At 39.7% G+C, this 16013-nt stretch overlaps 1 protein-coding gene across 7 annotated transcripts in view; it reads left to right on the forward strand.

The window, feature by feature from the left end:
* The window catches only part of FANCC (FA complementation group C), a 250334-nt gene that overhangs the window by 35010 nt on the left and 199311 nt on the right, over positions 1-16013 (forward strand). The window contains exon 1 of one of the 7 annotated variants that reach the window (XM_070049804.2): positions 15554-15612. The exons of the other annotated variants lie outside the window; for them this stretch is intronic. The gene's annotated coding sequence lies outside the window, so the exon portion shown is untranslated. Of the gene's footprint in view, positions 1-15553; positions 15613-16013 lie in introns of those variants that run through there. 7 annotated transcript variants of the gene reach the window in all.

Raw genomic sequence — 16013 nt, forward strand, 5'->3', positions numbered from 1 at the left:
TATTTTTTGTTTTCTAACTTCTTGAGATATATATCCAACTCATTAATTTTTTTTTGGCTTTTTAAAATTGTGGTAAAATATACTTAGCATAAAAGCATTTTAAGCATTTTTAATTGTAATGTTCAGTTACATTAAGTACATTTGTGTTGTATACGATTATCATCTATATCCCCAATTGAAACTCTATACCCATTAAATAATAACTCTTCATTACGTCCACTTACCAGCCCCTGACAAACACCACTCTCTTTTTTTGTCTCTATGAATTTGACTCTTCTAAGTACCTAACCTACGACGAATCATACAGTATTTGTTCTTTTGCATCTGACTTCATTTAGCCTAGTGTGTTTAAGTTTCTTCCATGTTATAGCATGCATGAGCACTTCTTTGCTTTTTTTTTTTTTTTAAATTTTTTTGACAGGCAGAGTGGACAGTGAGAGAGAGAGACAGAGAGAAATGTCTTCCTTTGCCATTGGTTCACTCTCCAATGGCCGCCGTGGCCGGCGCACTGCAGCCGGTGCACCGCGCCTATCCAATGGCAGGAGCCAGGTGCTTCTCCTGGTCTCTCATGCAGGTGCAGGGCCCAAGCACTTGGGCCATCCTCCACTGCACTCCCGGGCCACAGCAGAGAGCTGGCCTGGAAGAGGGGCAACCGGGACAGAATCCGGTGCCCCTACCAGGACTAGAACCCGGTGTGCCAGCACCGCAAGCAGAGGATTAGCCTAGTGAGCCGCGGTGCCGGCCACTTCTTTGCTTTTAAAAGCTGAATAATACTCTGTTGTATGTAAATACCACACTTTATGTGACCTTTTATCCATTAGTGGACATTTGGGTTGTTCATACCTGTTGGCTATTGTGAATAATGAATAATGCTACTGTGCATGTGAAGATACAGACTGTCATTCCTGCTTTCAATTCTTTTCAACATATACTCAGAAGTGGAATTACTTGATCATATGATAATTATATTTTTAACTTTTTGAGGAATTGCGATACTATTTACCATAGTGGCTGCACCATTTTACATTTCCACCAGCAAGGACTCTAATTTCTCTATAACTTCATCAATGCTTGTTATTTTCTAAATTTTTTTTTTTTTTTTTTTTGGATAAGAGCCATCCTATTGGGCATGAAGTGGTAGCTCGTTGTGGCTTTGATTTGCATCTTCCTTGTGATTAGTTATGTTGAACATCTTTTCATGTGTGTATTGACCATTTGTATATGTTCTGGAGTAATGTCTATTCTAGTCCTTTGCCTGTTTTCAATTGGGTTGTTCTTTTTGTTATTGTGACCAGTTCTTTGCAAATTCTGGATATTAACTTCAGAATATGTCCATAGAGATTTTCTCCCATCCTGTGAGTTATCTTTTCACAGTATCCTTTCATATACATAATTTAAAATTTTTTATGTTGTCCATTTTTTTTTCTTTTTGGCCCATATCCAAGAAATTATTTCCAAATCCAAATGTCATGAAACTCTTTTTATGTCATCTTTTGAGAGTTTTATAGTTTTAGCTCTGATACTAGGATCTTTGATCAATTTTTATTTAATTTTATATTTCTCATTGATTTTTAAGCCTGGAAAAAATATTTACAAATGTAAATACCTTAATTTCATCCTACTTGTTTTGATTGTAGAACTATTTCTTTTGGGATTTTTGTCATTTTTTGCTCTGTGTTGTTATTCCACGTTATTTGGTATTTACAAAATTAAAATTATTATATTTTCCTGATGAATTGGATTTCATAATTATGAATTTTCTCTAGTAATGATATTTTGCTAAAAACCTATTACATTTAATAGAAATAGCTATTCTTGCTTTGTTTTTGTTAATATAATTATAACGTTTGCATTTTTAGTCTCTTTATCCTTAAGTTTAGTTGATAGACATTCAGTGTTTGGGATTTTAAAATCCAGTCTGATAATTTATTTAAGATTTTATTTTTATTTATTTGAAAGGCAGAGTTACAGAAAGGAAGAGATGGAGATCTTGTATCTGCAACCGCTGGAGCTGGGCCAGACCAAAGCCAGGAGCCAGAGCTTTATCTGGGTCTCTCCTGTGGGTACAGGGGCCAGGAACTTGGGCCATCTTCCATGCTTCCCCAGGTGCACTAGCAGGGAGCTGGATTGGAAGTGGAGCAGCTGGGACTTGAACAGGCACCATATGGGAAGCTGGCATCTCAGGTGGTGGCTTTACCCACTATGCAGCTGTGCTGACCCCAGATAACCTTTTTTAAAACTAGATCATTCATCATTGTACACTTAATGTGACTGATGATATATTTGGATTTAAATCTGCCTCTTATGTCCTTTCTTCTTTTAGTTCCAGCTATTTCTCTTCTTTCTTGTAATGTTTTTGACTGATAGTTAAAAAAAATCATTTGATAGTTTACTTCTATTAATTTCAAAATTATATACCATATATTCTTTTAATGATTATTCTAGAAGTTGTAGTATATATATAATTAATCTAAAACTACCTTTCCTCTTCTCTTGGACAATGCAAGGTCATTTGAACAATTTAACTCTTTTGTAGCCTATAGCTGTTGCTGTTTTGAGTTTTCTACATTCATTCACAAAATTGCTTTTTTCTTTGGTATTTCTTTTGCCTTTCACCTCCTTCTTGGGATAATTCTTCTTCCCTTGCTGGCTCGCTGGTTAACTCACTTTTTAATCTGCCTGGTAATGCTTTGTATTATATCTTCATCCTAACAAGTATTTTTGCTGGATATAGAATTTTGGGTTAGCAGTTTTATTCAGAACACTGAGACTGTCTTTCCCATGTCTGAAATTTAGAAGTCAACTCCTATTCTTAGTAATGCTCTTTTGAAAGTACTTTGTCTTTTTTTTTTTTTTTTAAACATCTCTGCTTGCTTTTAGAATCTCCTCTTTGTCTTTACTTTTCCACTTTAGTTGCATGTTTTGCTTCTGAGGAGAGTGTTTCCCAGAAGCTATTTTTGGGTTGAGCTCTAGGTCCATCTGTTAGCTGGTGTGACATCCTTTATTGGTTCCCCCCTGTTCCCTTTATCACTTCCCCATACCCCTAATAGTGTTGTCCAAATAATCTACTTCCACTCAAATCTTTCATTCTAGGTCTGCATCTGGGGAAGTTTAAAATAAGGCATTTACTCTTCTTGGGATTAATGGAGCTTCCTAAATCTTTGAAGTAATGTTTGTGTCGGTCACACTGGCATGGTGATATTGCTGACAGAAAGATACTGTTGGATGTACTTAGAAGATATTTGATTTCTTTAATGGTAAAAGATGGAGAAATCTGTAGATCAGGATAAAGCATACATGATCCCAGACAGAAGTATTATTTCTCAGGTTGCCCGGCGTTGCTCAAAGTATGGATCTGCTATACTGCTTGGTAACACAAGATACCAGTAACCAAAGTTTAATACATTGAGTCTATTCACCAAGTATGGCAACTCAATTAACCTATTAAGAGAACATATAAAGGCCGGCGCCGTGGCTCACTAGGCACCCCGGGTTCTAGCCCTAGTCGGGGCGCCGGATTCTGTCCCGGTTGCGCCTCTTCCAGTCCAGCTCTCTGCTGTGGCCCGGGAGTGCAGTGGAGGATGACCCAAGTGCTTGGGCCCTGCACCCGCATGGGAGACCAGGAGAAGCACCTGGCTCCTGGCTTCAGATCAGCACGGTGTGCCGGCCTCGGCGCACCGGCTGCAGTGGCCATTGGAGGTTAGACCAACGGAAAAGGAAGACCTTTCTCCCTGTCTCTCTCACTGTCCACTCTGCCTGTCAAAAAAATAAATAAATAAATAAATAATTTTAAAAAAGGACATATAAAAAGAAATTCATATAAAACAAAACCACAGACAATTGGAATGAAAGTACAGTTTCTCAGTGGAGTTTGTATCAGCGCATGCTAAGATTAGGTCATAGTCTTGCTAAGGTCCAATTTTTTTTTGAAGCACATGGATGGATAAATAATATGAGGACATCTTACTATTTTCATCATGTTTTGGAATAGATACTTATGGTAATCATGGATGATTTATTTTTCTCCTGTATATGGTATAAAAAAGAGATCATCTTACATAAAAAAAGACCTGATTTCCTTAAAACAATGAAATTATAACTAAAACCCTACTTTACAAGTTATTAGTCTTGCTAAAACAGCCTATGTTTTTAGAGAAAGTAAGACTATTTTTAGATAGAAGCAATTCTTTATCACAATCATTAATATTAAATGCTAAACATTTTTTTTTTAAGATTTATTTATTCAAAAGGCAGAGTTGCAGAGGCAGAGGCAGAGGATAAGAGAGATGTTTTCTGTTTGCTGGTTCACTCCCCAAATGGCTGCAACAGCCAGAGCTGGGCCTATCCAAATCCAGGAGCATGGAGCTTTTTCCAGGTCTTCTGCGCAGGTGTAGGGGCCCAAGTACTTGAGCCATTTTCTACTGCTTTACCAGGCTGTAGCAGAGAGCTGGATCAGAAATGGAGCATCCGGGACTCCAACCGGCGTCCATATGGGATGCTGGCACTGTAGGTGATGGCTTTACCCGCTACAACACAGCACCAGCCCCTAAACATTTTATTTTTATTCTTGCTCTGATCTAGAACTGATTAGGAATGGGCACATGAATCTGTGCTGCTGATAAATAATATCTCAGAGCTCTTGGGAGAAATTATGACTTAAACTTGGGAGAATGGGGGAAAGTTATTAGTGGGGAAAAAACTGACTTTACTACCATATTGCAAAGGCTAAGAAAAGAAATCCATACTAAATATGTTATCTTAGATATTTTTCTTGAATTTTTTGTGACAGAACAAACATTTTTATTTAGGAAAAATATATTGCAGAAATTTTCTGTATAAGTCCTGTTTAGAACATGCCTGTCTTTTTGCAGTAAACAAAAAAGAAAAAATCCAGTTTAACTCCTTGCAGGGCAATTTAAATGGTTTCCATTTTGAAAATTAATTCAATTTCATATTAAATAGCAAGTAGTAAGGTGGTCAGATGGAAGTGTTCAGTTCATCTGGCATCATCAGATTGGTTTGACAAATGGCATTCTTTTAACTCTGTGGAAAACATTTTGCTCCCTTTTTATGCCTTGGCAGAGACAGACATTGTGGTTTCAGACCAGAGGTATGGGTGGGTAAATCTGGGATGTGTAAATAGAAAGAGCAGACAGACATTGCCTCTGACGGTGGGAAGGGCCCACCGGGACTGCTGACACTGACGAGTGGGCTGGAAGGGGGTTGTCGAGGAGTGTGGAACTCAGCCATGTGGACGTAAATGAGGAGTGCAGATGCTCAGGAGCAATGCTGAAGCCAAAGGATTTTAGGTTGAGGTTGCTGCGTAATTTTGCTTTTGATATGGATAAAAACAACAAAAGTTACTTTTCTTACTCACACTTGATTTCCTTCTGTAACCCGTCATCAGTGACTTGTGACGTGAGTGCACAAGTGATGTGTTTTTCAGTGAGTGGCTCTATCTCCTATAAGATGTGTGCCCTTGGGTGAGATAGTTAACCTTTCTTCTTAGTTTGTACATCTGTACAATGGGTTAGTAGGGACTGAGTTATGCCTAAAATACTTATCTTTGTCCTGGCATAGACTAAGTACAATGCCAGTATTAGTTTCTGTAAAAATAATGTATATATTAGTACATAATTAATACTATTTCAATAGGTTAAAAGATTCTCTTGAGGAAACTGCCTGCTCTAATAATCTTGATATATTGGATGCATTTTTAAATAAATTAATTAGAGAATGAATTAGTATTTAAGGTGACTTGCTATGATATATCAATGTTAACTTTAAGAAGTTAATTTTTGAAAAATAGCAGTAAGTATGGATAATTTCTATTTTGTTAGTATGGTTTCCAGATTAAAACATAAGCCAGGAAATGCCATGTAAAAGCCATATAGCCACTTCATTTAGTGTGGGAGCAAAGAACCATGCACATCCCAGGAGTTCCTGATGACATTATTATATCATAAAACTGAACATTACTTCTTAATGATAGTCAGACCTCAGATTATTCATCTGCGTTTTAGGGTGCCCTTTTTAAAAATATAGGAAGGAGTGGTCATTTAGCCTAGCAGTTAGGATGTCCACATCCAATATTGAAATACCTGAGTTTGATTCCTGACTCGGGCTTCTGATTCCAGCTTTCTGCCTATGCAGACCCTGGGAGACAGTGGTGATGGCTCAAGTAATTGGGTTCCTGACACTCATGTGGGAGATTTGAATGTCTTCCTGGCTCCTGGCTTTGGGGCATTGGAGAGTGAATCAATGGATGGGATAGTCTCTCTCTTTTTCTCTCTATCTACCTGTCTACCTCCAAGGAATACATGAGACATTTTTTTAAGAAGAGTGGATAACATAATATTTTTGTATTTAACTGTTAAGACAGTTTTAGGACTCAGAAGTACTAGCAAATATAACCCCCTTTATTTAGAGATGGCTTTAGAACTATGAGGTGACATTCCTAACTTGGAAGTGTGGTATTGTTATAGTCACATGTTCAAAATAGACACCCAAGTGTTATCTTGGGTCTATCTACTTTTTTCCCCAGCAGAATGACATGTACCATGAGCTGTTTTTTGTAGTGTAGAAATCATGATGTGAAAACCAGAATATGCTAAACATAAAGCATTGGATTGTAAAGAATAAAGCTGCACCATTGCCTAAAGGATGCCTGATTTGCCTTTAGAACCTGGCAGAGCCCTACTGATAAGTGAGTGTCTCGTCATACCCTCCCATACCTCTGGGGTATGGGCATGGGTTTTGATGATGCTCCCATTTTCTCTATGTAAACAGTAATTATCTTTGAAGACTCTTATGGTTTGCGAAGTCTTTTTTTTTTTTTTTTAATTTATTTGATAGATAGGGTTAGATAGTGAGAGAAAGAGGGACAGAACGAAAGGTCTTCCCTCTGCTGGTTCACCCCCCAAATGGCCGCCACGGCCAGAGCTACGCCAATCCGAAGCCAGGAGCCAGGAGCCTCCTCCTGGTCTCCCATGCGGGTGCAGGGGTCCAAGCACTTGTCCATCCTCCACTGCCTTCCCTGGTTGCAGCAGAGAGCTGGACCGGAAGAGGAGCAATTGGAAGTAGAACTGGCGCCCACATGCGATGCCAGCACCACAGGCGGAGGACTAACCAAGTGAGCCATGGTGCCGGCCCCGTGAAGTATTTTTTGTGTGTGTCCCCAGTGTGTTGTGTGTATGCTACCATTAGAGCATCTTCACACTGTTGCAGGTTTTGTTTGTATATCTGTTACTGTACCAGACAGTATGTTTTTGGTCTACTATATTATAGTTTTGAAGATAAAAGATTATTTATCTTTTCATTAGCCACAGTGCCTAGTTGGGTGTTTGCTGGATAGTTAGGTTTGTTTAGGTAAACATGTATTGAATGATAAGCAGTGATTCACATGTGGAATGCTGATATTAAAGGAAAGCAGTGTGTCTCCTGCTTTCCCTTTGAGAAACAAGGAAACCGTTCCTGGAAGCTCCAGCACCAGATGTGTCCTTGACTCTTGTGGGCCAAGATGCAGTCATTGATTAAGGGAATGGAACTAGCATAGTTGGTTCAAGTGGAAGGGATATTTTAAGTATAAATCACAAAGATCACTGTCTTGGTTACAGAAATTATCCATGATTATCACAGCAAATTTGGAAATTAATGAAAAGTATAGTGAAGAAAATAAAGAAAAACAACCTTCACCCAAAGGTCACTATTGTTAACATTGTGGTAGCTGCTTTCTAGTTTTTAGTAATTTGTGACTGTGTTTTATTACAGAAGAAAATTGCAATCATATTGTATTTGGTGTTGTAAAGTATTAAATATAACAATTTAACATGAGCAGTTTTCCATACCATTAAATCATATTCTGTGTATCAGTGCCAGCATTGAGAATTATTCTTTAATTGCTAATTTGACAAGCAAAAGAGTATTCCTAGGCCGGCGCTGCAGCTCAATAGGCTAATCCTCCACCTGCAGCGCCGGCATCCTGAGTTCAGAATCCAGTTGAGGCTCCGGATTCTGTCCAGGTTGCGCCTCTTCCAGTCCAGCTCTCTGCTGTGGCCCGGGAAGGCAGTGGAGGATGGCCCAAGTGCTTGGGCCCTGCACCTGCATGGGAGACCAGGAGAAGCACCTGGCTCCTGGCTTCGGATCAGCGCGCCAGCCATAGCGGCCATTGAGGGGTGAACCAACGGAAAAGGAAGACCTTTCTCTCTGTCTCTCTCTCTCACTGTCCACTCTGCCTGTCAAAAAAAAATAATAATTCCTTTTTTTATTCTGCTTTTTTTTTGATTGGCAGTGCTATTCTTCATTTAGTCAGCATTCAGTAGATATTTGCTGAATGAAAGTAAATATGTTTATTGATGTGTGTATTGTTCACGTCCTTTGCATGGCATTATTAATTTTACTTTTGTGTTGTTATATATATAAAGAACATACAGTGTATTGTTAATTGTAAAATTCTTCAGAAGTGACAGCATTCTATTTTGTTATTCTGAATATTAGCTATTTAGTTTGTGATATGGTAATGATTTTAAATTATAGTATCTCAGAGCCTACCTTAGTTATGTCCTTCCTGGAGCTCCTGATAACAGACTTCGTCTTTGATTCTTTCTTCCTTTATTTTATTTAGCTTATATCCACAACTTTTCCTCATAGTCCTCCTTGGAAGCATATCATCTTTTTTATCACCATATTCCGCTGGGTATCAAAGTTGTTTTTTCTCTGTCTTCAGAAGGAATATAAAAAAAATTGTGCTTTCTCCCTTATTCTTTGACTTCATTTTTTCGTTTGTGTAGTGTGTGTGTGTGTGTGTGTGAGAGAGAGAGAGAGAGAGAGAAAGGAGGCAGAGGCAGACACTTCAGACCTTGAATGATATTTTTCTATTATTAACAAATATAGCACTTTTTTGTTAATATCCCATTTAATTTTTTTTCCATACTGTGTGATATGTAGGTATCATTGCCCTTTTATTTAGAGAGAAATGAAATACTTTAGGCCACACAGCTAATAGTACTGTGTGGAACAGAGCTGGGATTGGAAGCCATTTTGTTTGTGATGTGTTTGGATGTTAACTTACAAACTCTGGGCCAATACTGTGGTGTAGCAGGTAAAGCCACCACCTGCAGAACTGACATCCCATATGGGTGCTGGTTTGGGTCCCAGCTGTTCCACTTCTGATCCAGCTCTCTGCTATGGCCTGGGAAAGCAGTAGAAGATGGCCTAAGTCCTTGGGCCCCTGCACCCACATGGGAGACCCAGAAGTAGCTCCTGCCTCCTGGCTTCGGATCTGCACAGCTCCGGCTGTTGTGGCCAATTGGGGAGTGAACCATCTGATGGAAGATATCTCTTTCTCCCTCTCTCTCTCCCTCTGTCCCTCTGTCCCTCTGACCCTCTGTCCCTCTCTGCCTCTGCCTTTCAAATAAATAAAAAAATCGTTTAAAAAAATTATAAACTCAGCTGTGCTCAGTCTTGTACATGAGAAGAGGCTGAACTGAACTTTTCAAGTTATGTTGAGAAATTTACAGTTTATTTAAATTTGAGTCATGCTGTCAAGTAGACTCTTCTCCTTGTTATTTGCAGCTAGAAAAATAAAAGACCTCAAATTTAATTTAATATTACCAATAGGAACCATACCACTTTTATAGTCATTTTTGTTGTAAACTAGTGTTTATACAACCCATGACTTGAGAGCTGACCAAACCCTCTTATATTACCATATTTTGAATGTAGCAGGAACTGGCTTAGCAAAATCTGGAAACCTCCAACTCTAATATTTGTGGTACAGTAAAGTAAACAAATTTGGGGCTCTCAGGTTTGTGTGGTACACAGCCTGTCCCAGGACACTGGTGTTTGTTCTCACTGTTGACTCTCTTGCTTGTGTCAGTAGTTTTGCTGAGAGGCATTTAGGCTTGCTGGAGAGATTATTTCTACCTACTGGAGAAATCTTGAAGAAAGCTATTGATTTCTTTTTGTTAGAAATATAAGTTGGGCGTAGGAGCTGTGGTGTAGTAGATTAAACCTCCAACTGTGGCACTGGCATCCCATATGGGTGCTGGTTTTTGTCCTGGTTGCCCTTTTTCTGAGCCAGCTCTCTGCTTATGGCCTGGGAAAGCAGTGGAAGATGTTTGGGTGCCTGCACCCACATGGGAGACCTGGAAGAAGCTCCTGGCTCCTGGCTTCGGATTGGCCCAGCTCTGGCTGTTGTGACCATATGAGGAATGATCCAAAGGATGGAAGACCTTTCTCTTTGTCTCTCCCTCTCTCTGTCTGTTACTCTGTCTCTCAAATAAGTAAATAAAATCTTAAAAAAAAAAAAAAGTAATAAGTTGTGGGATGTATTCTGTTTTCTGTTGACAGAAGAGAAGAGATTTATTTAGCCCACAGTTCTGGACCACCAAGAGCATGGCTCTGGCTTCTCCTCACCTGTGGTGAGGGCCTTCTGACAGAGAGGGAGAGAGAGGGGGAGAGAGGGAGAGAGAGGGAGAGAGAGAGAGAGAAAGATCTTCCATTCTGCTGGTTCACTCCCCAAATTACTGCAATGGCCAGAGCTGAGCTGATCTGAAGCCAGAAGCCAGGAACTTCTTCCGGGTCTCCCACACAGATGCAAGGGCCCAAGCACTTGGGCCATTTTCCACTGCTTCCCTAGGCTATAGCAGACAGCTGGATAGGTAGGAAGTGGAGCAGCCGGGTCTTGAACTGGTGCCCATATGGGTTGCTTGCACTAAAGGCAGCAGCTTTACCCGTTATGCCACAGCACCAGCCCCGTAATATTCCTTTTGAATTATTGTTTATTTTCATGTAGTTGGTAGTAATATCTGTCTGCTCTTTCATTTGTGATTCTGATAATTTGAATTTTCTTTTTCTTTTTTACTGGTCCAACTAAAGATTTGTTAATTTTGTTTATGTTTTTAAGGAACCAAGTGTTGAATTTGTTGGTTTACTCTAATCTCTATTTCACTGATTTCCACTTTAATATTATTTCTGCTTGATTTAGGTTCTAGTCTGTTCCTTCTTTTTGTGTTAAGGTAGGAGGTTAGGTTATTGATTCAAGAGCTTTCTTTTGTCTTAATACAGGCATTTACACCTGCAGCTTCCTCTGTAAATGCTGCTTTAGTTGCATCCCATGGATTTTGGTTTGCTGTGCCTTTACCTTTATTCATGTCAAAGAGTTTTCTTTGCTTTTCAAATTCTTTAACTCATGATTATTTCGTAATGTGTTTAATTTCCTTCATGTTTTCCTGTTGCTAATGTCTAATAATATTCCACAACACATGCATTATATTATTTTCTATCTAAGAACATTTTTGAAGTCTATTTTGTTTGAGATCAGTATAGCTATACTTAGTTTTATTGTATTTGCATAGCTTTTCCATCATTTTATTTCCAACCTGTGTTTTTGAATCTAAAGTATGTCTTCTATAAACAGCATAGAGTTGGATCATATTTTTCTTTAATCCAGCCTGATAATCTCTGCCTTTGATTGGGTTGTTTATCCTACTCACATTCAGTGATACTGTTGACATAGTTGGGTTTATATCTACCATTTTGTTTTCTGTATCATTTATGTCTTTTTCTGTTTTTTTTTTTTTTTTTTTGTCCCTTTGTTTTAAATGAATATTTCCTATTGTAACAATTTACTTTCTTTAATGATAGTCTCACTATTCTTTTTGGAGTATTTTTATTTAGTGATTGCTGGAAGGTTTACCAGTCTCCATTTTAACTATCTTAATTCCAGTGATAAATAGAAATTGCTGCTATGTAAATATTCCTTTCTGTTCCTTTTTGTGGTATTAATGTTTTACCTGTTACATTCCTAATGTCACAAACTCAGTATTTTGCTGTTGGTACTTTAACATATGTAGTTGCAAGTGTTTATTTAGCCTAATACAGTTTTGCTCTTATAAACTTAAGCTATTACTGGTTAATGTATTACATATACCTTACATTTCTATAAATTATAGGCCCAAGAGAACATTATGTCCATACCGTGTTGTACAATTAATTTTCATGTCAATAATGAGAAAAATAGGCATTTATAATTGTATAATTACCTTTACTGATGTTCTTTGTTAAATTATGTGAATCAGAATTACCTTTTGAGGTTACTTACTTTTAGCCTGAAGAATTTTGGTGTTATAACAAAGAAATAGTACCAACAAATTCAGTTTTTTAAAAAAATTATTTATTTTTATTTGAAAGGCAGAGTTATAGCGGCAGAGAGAGAGAGAGAGAGAGAGGTCTTCCATCTGCTGGTTCACTCCCCAAATGGCTTCAAGGGCCAGAGCTGGACCAGTCTGAAGCCAGGAGCCAGGAGCTTCTTCCAGGTCTCCCATGTGGATGCAGAGGTCCAACAACTTGGGCCATCTTCTACTGCTTTCCCAGGCCATAGCAGAGAACTGGATTGGAAATGGAGCAGCCGGGACTCCAGCAGGTGCCAATATGAGATGCCGGCACTGCAGGCAGTGGCTTTACCTGCTATAGCATAGCACCGGGCCTCCCCTCCCCCCCCTTTTTTTGTTTGCTTTTCATCTGGAGAAGTCTTTATTTCACCTTTACTTTTTTTTTTTTTTTTTTTTTTTACAGGCAGAGTGGACAGTGAGAGAGAGAGACAGAGAGAAAGGTCTTCCTTTGCCGTTGGTTCACCCTCCAATGGCCGCCGCGGCCGGCGCGCTGCGGCCGGCGCACCGCGCTGATCCAATGGCAGGAGCCAGGAGCTTATCCTGGTCTCCCATGGGGTGCAGGGCCCAAGCACTTGGGCCATCCTCCACTGCACTCCCTGGCCACAGCAGAGAGCTGGCCTGGAAGAGGGGCAACCGGGACAGAATCCGGCGCCCCGACCGGGACTAGAACCCGGTGTGCCGGCGCCGCAAGGCGGAGGATTAGCCTAGTGAGCCGCGGCGCCGGCCTCACCTTTACTTTTGAAAGATACTTTTTCTGGATATGGGATTCTTAACTGATGTGGTTTTTTTCCCCCCTCTTTGAGCATTTTTAATGTTATCCTGTTTTCTTCTGTTGTTTCTATAGTGTTTAAAAAGTTTCTTACAACAAATTATGAAGCATGTAAGCAAACAGGGAGTCACTTATTAATCTCCCTGAAGTTCTTTTGTAAATAATGGAGTATTTTACAAACCACATTTAACTCCTGGACATTTTATGGTGTATATGTTCTTTAATACTGTAAGATAAGGGTACTTACATATATGTTTAAATATTTCTCAGAGCTAGTGCTTGGGAAATGTTTTTTTATGCATAAAAGTGTGGCTTGCTAAATTTTCTTTCCCAGTGAAAATGAGGGGTTAAACCTCAGGAAATACCATGCCAACATTTTGTAATCACACACACCTAACAATGGAGACGCATTCTGAGAAATGAATTGTTAGACAACTTTGTTGTGTGAACACCTTCTAGCACTTACACAAATGAAGATGACTGTGATAACACTAGGTGATAGGATCTTATGGGATCATTGTTGTGTGTGTCGTCCTTCATTGATTAAAGTGTCATTATGTGACATGGTTGTACTTTTATAGGCTCTTTCAAATGTTGAAAGGAAATCTGTACTGTAAGGAGAGAGGAATAAAAACAAAGAATACGTGGGCAAAAATAACTCTATGTGGGCTAGTTTATTCTCAAAACTTAATTTTAATTAACCCAAGCTTATATGTTGTAAGGTAGTAGAAAATTTCAAGATTTTTACCTACCATAGACATAAGGTTTCATATTTTTTGATTTAGAAAGTCAACTAAATGGTTGTGATAAAACCTTTTGAGGACTGCCAGCTCTAATACAATTCTTGTAGTACGACAAGGAGTGAGCAGTAGTTGCACTTTATGAGAACTTAGGCTGGGTACACACAGACATTGTTAAACTGTTACTTGATATTATCTCCCCTAAATAAATGTTCTTTAGGATGCAGCGGATTAGGCATAGACAAAGATCAGCCTTTCTGTGACTGGACGAGTAGCATCTGTTTTTCAGAGGAAAAGAGTTTAGAGGAAAGTAAGTCCATGGAATTGATGCCAGAGGCCAGAGGTACTATCACAACACTGAGTTTAAGTCAGGATGAAAACTTCTTTAAGAACAAACAAGCTCAGAAACAAAAAACTTCCTATTTTGGATGTGAGGGGAGATCTCCCCTATGAAATTCTTAGTTGACATTGAAAATGCATTATTATCCTGGGGGTTGTGTTAGGGGAGACCCAAGAAGAGCTTTTGCATTTAATTTCCTGGTGGTTGAAGAGTTCACAAACTAAACTTGGAAGCAGATAATACCGCAGAGTACAGGCAGCGGAATTATACTCCCTGTCTAGAGAAAACAAGCACCTGGCTGTCTGAATTTAGTGGAATTGGAACTCAGGGAACTGATTAATTTTGTTATATAGGGTGTGAGAGCTGTGACTACTGCCAGATGTAATTGAGATCCACTCTTGCCTTTCCCGCTGTGCTCCTGCTATTCAGATTATTGTGCTCACAGCACCTAGAGTAGATTTGAGTTTTATTGTGCCATACTTACTCCTGTCACCTTGGCTGTTTGTTGTTGTTTTTTTTAATAGACTTTGAAAATTTTTTTAAGTTCCCAGAGAAACTGAACAGAAAGTAGAAAATTCCCCCATAGATACTATGTCTCACATGCACGGCCTCCCCTGCTATAAAAATATACACCAGTAGAGTGGTATGTTCCTTACAAGTGATGAAGCTGCTTCAACAAATCATCACCTGAAGTCTGTAAGTTTACATTAGGGTTCACTCTGGTGTTGAACAGTCTGTGAGTTTGCACAAATGTATAACAACATGTATCTGCCATTATAATATAAAGAGTCATTTCACTGCCCTAAAAATCCTCTGTATTCTGCCTGTTCATCCCTCTTTCTCCCTAAATCGTGGTAGCCTTTTTTTAAGAATTTATTTTTTAAAAATTGTTTAGGACTGTTATTAACAGGTGCTTGCAGTATGTTGCCTTTTTTTTTTAATTTAAAGATTTATGTATTTATTTGAAAGGCAGAGTTAGAGGGAGAGACAGAGTGAGAGATCTTCTATCTGCTGGTTCAGTTCCCAAATAGCTGCAACTGCGTGGGTCTCCATGTGAGTTCCGGGACCCTAGGATTTGGGCCACCTTCTACTGCTTTCCCAGGCACATTAGCAAGGAACTGGATCAGAAACAGCATCCGGGATTTGAACCAGCCGGCATTGCACCAGCATAACCCACTGTGTCAGGATACTGGCACCACAGTATGTTGAGATTTTAAAAAAACAATCCAGTTGTAAGTAACAAATTTCAACTTGACCATATGTGAAACAGTTTGAAACTCTTATTAAAGGTGTATTGAGAAAAACCAGACTTTCTAAAACCATGTTTGTCATTACAGAAAAAGAAACATCTTTAAGTAAAAATTAAAAGTTACTTAGATAATGTAACTTCCAATAATCTGGTCAACAGGCAAAAAAAAAAAGCAAGCACTTAAAAGTCTTCTGTTGAAATCCTTTTTCACTTCTGTTGCTGGAATTTCACATTCGTTTCTTATTGGCTGACTGAGCGGATGACGGTGGGGGCAGCCAGCCCAGAGGCGCTGCAGACTCCACCGAGTGACCGGACAGAGGACATGGGGACAGCGATCCAGGGTGTGTGTGAATTTTCCGCCCACTGACCTGACGGGTAGTGGTGGGGACGGCGATCCCTGGGGTTGCGCGAACTCTCCAGCAGCTCACCGAACGGGTGATGGTGGGGACGGTGATCCCCGGGACGCAAGAATTTTCCGCGCTGGCTGACCGAACGGATGACAGTGGAGACAACGAGCCAGAGGCGCGCGAACTCTCCGCACGCTGACCGAACGGGTGTTGGTGGGGATGGCGATCTTTCCTCCGACTGACCGAATGCATGACGGTCGGTCGCCACAGCGATCCCGGGGGCGCGCGAACTCTCCGCACGCTGACCGAACGGGTGATGGTAGGGATGGCGTCTTTCCTCCGGCTGACCGAATGCATGACGGTCGCCACAGCGATCCCGGGGGCGCGCGAACTCT

Source organism: Oryctolagus cuniculus, chromosome 1 (genome assembly GCF_051225735.1).
Source record: "Oryctolagus cuniculus isolate XC-2025 breed Fujian yellow rabbit chromosome 1, ASM5122573v1, whole genome shotgun sequence".
Classification (NCBI taxonomy): domain Eukaryota; kingdom Metazoa; phylum Chordata; class Mammalia; order Lagomorpha; family Leporidae; genus Oryctolagus; species Oryctolagus cuniculus.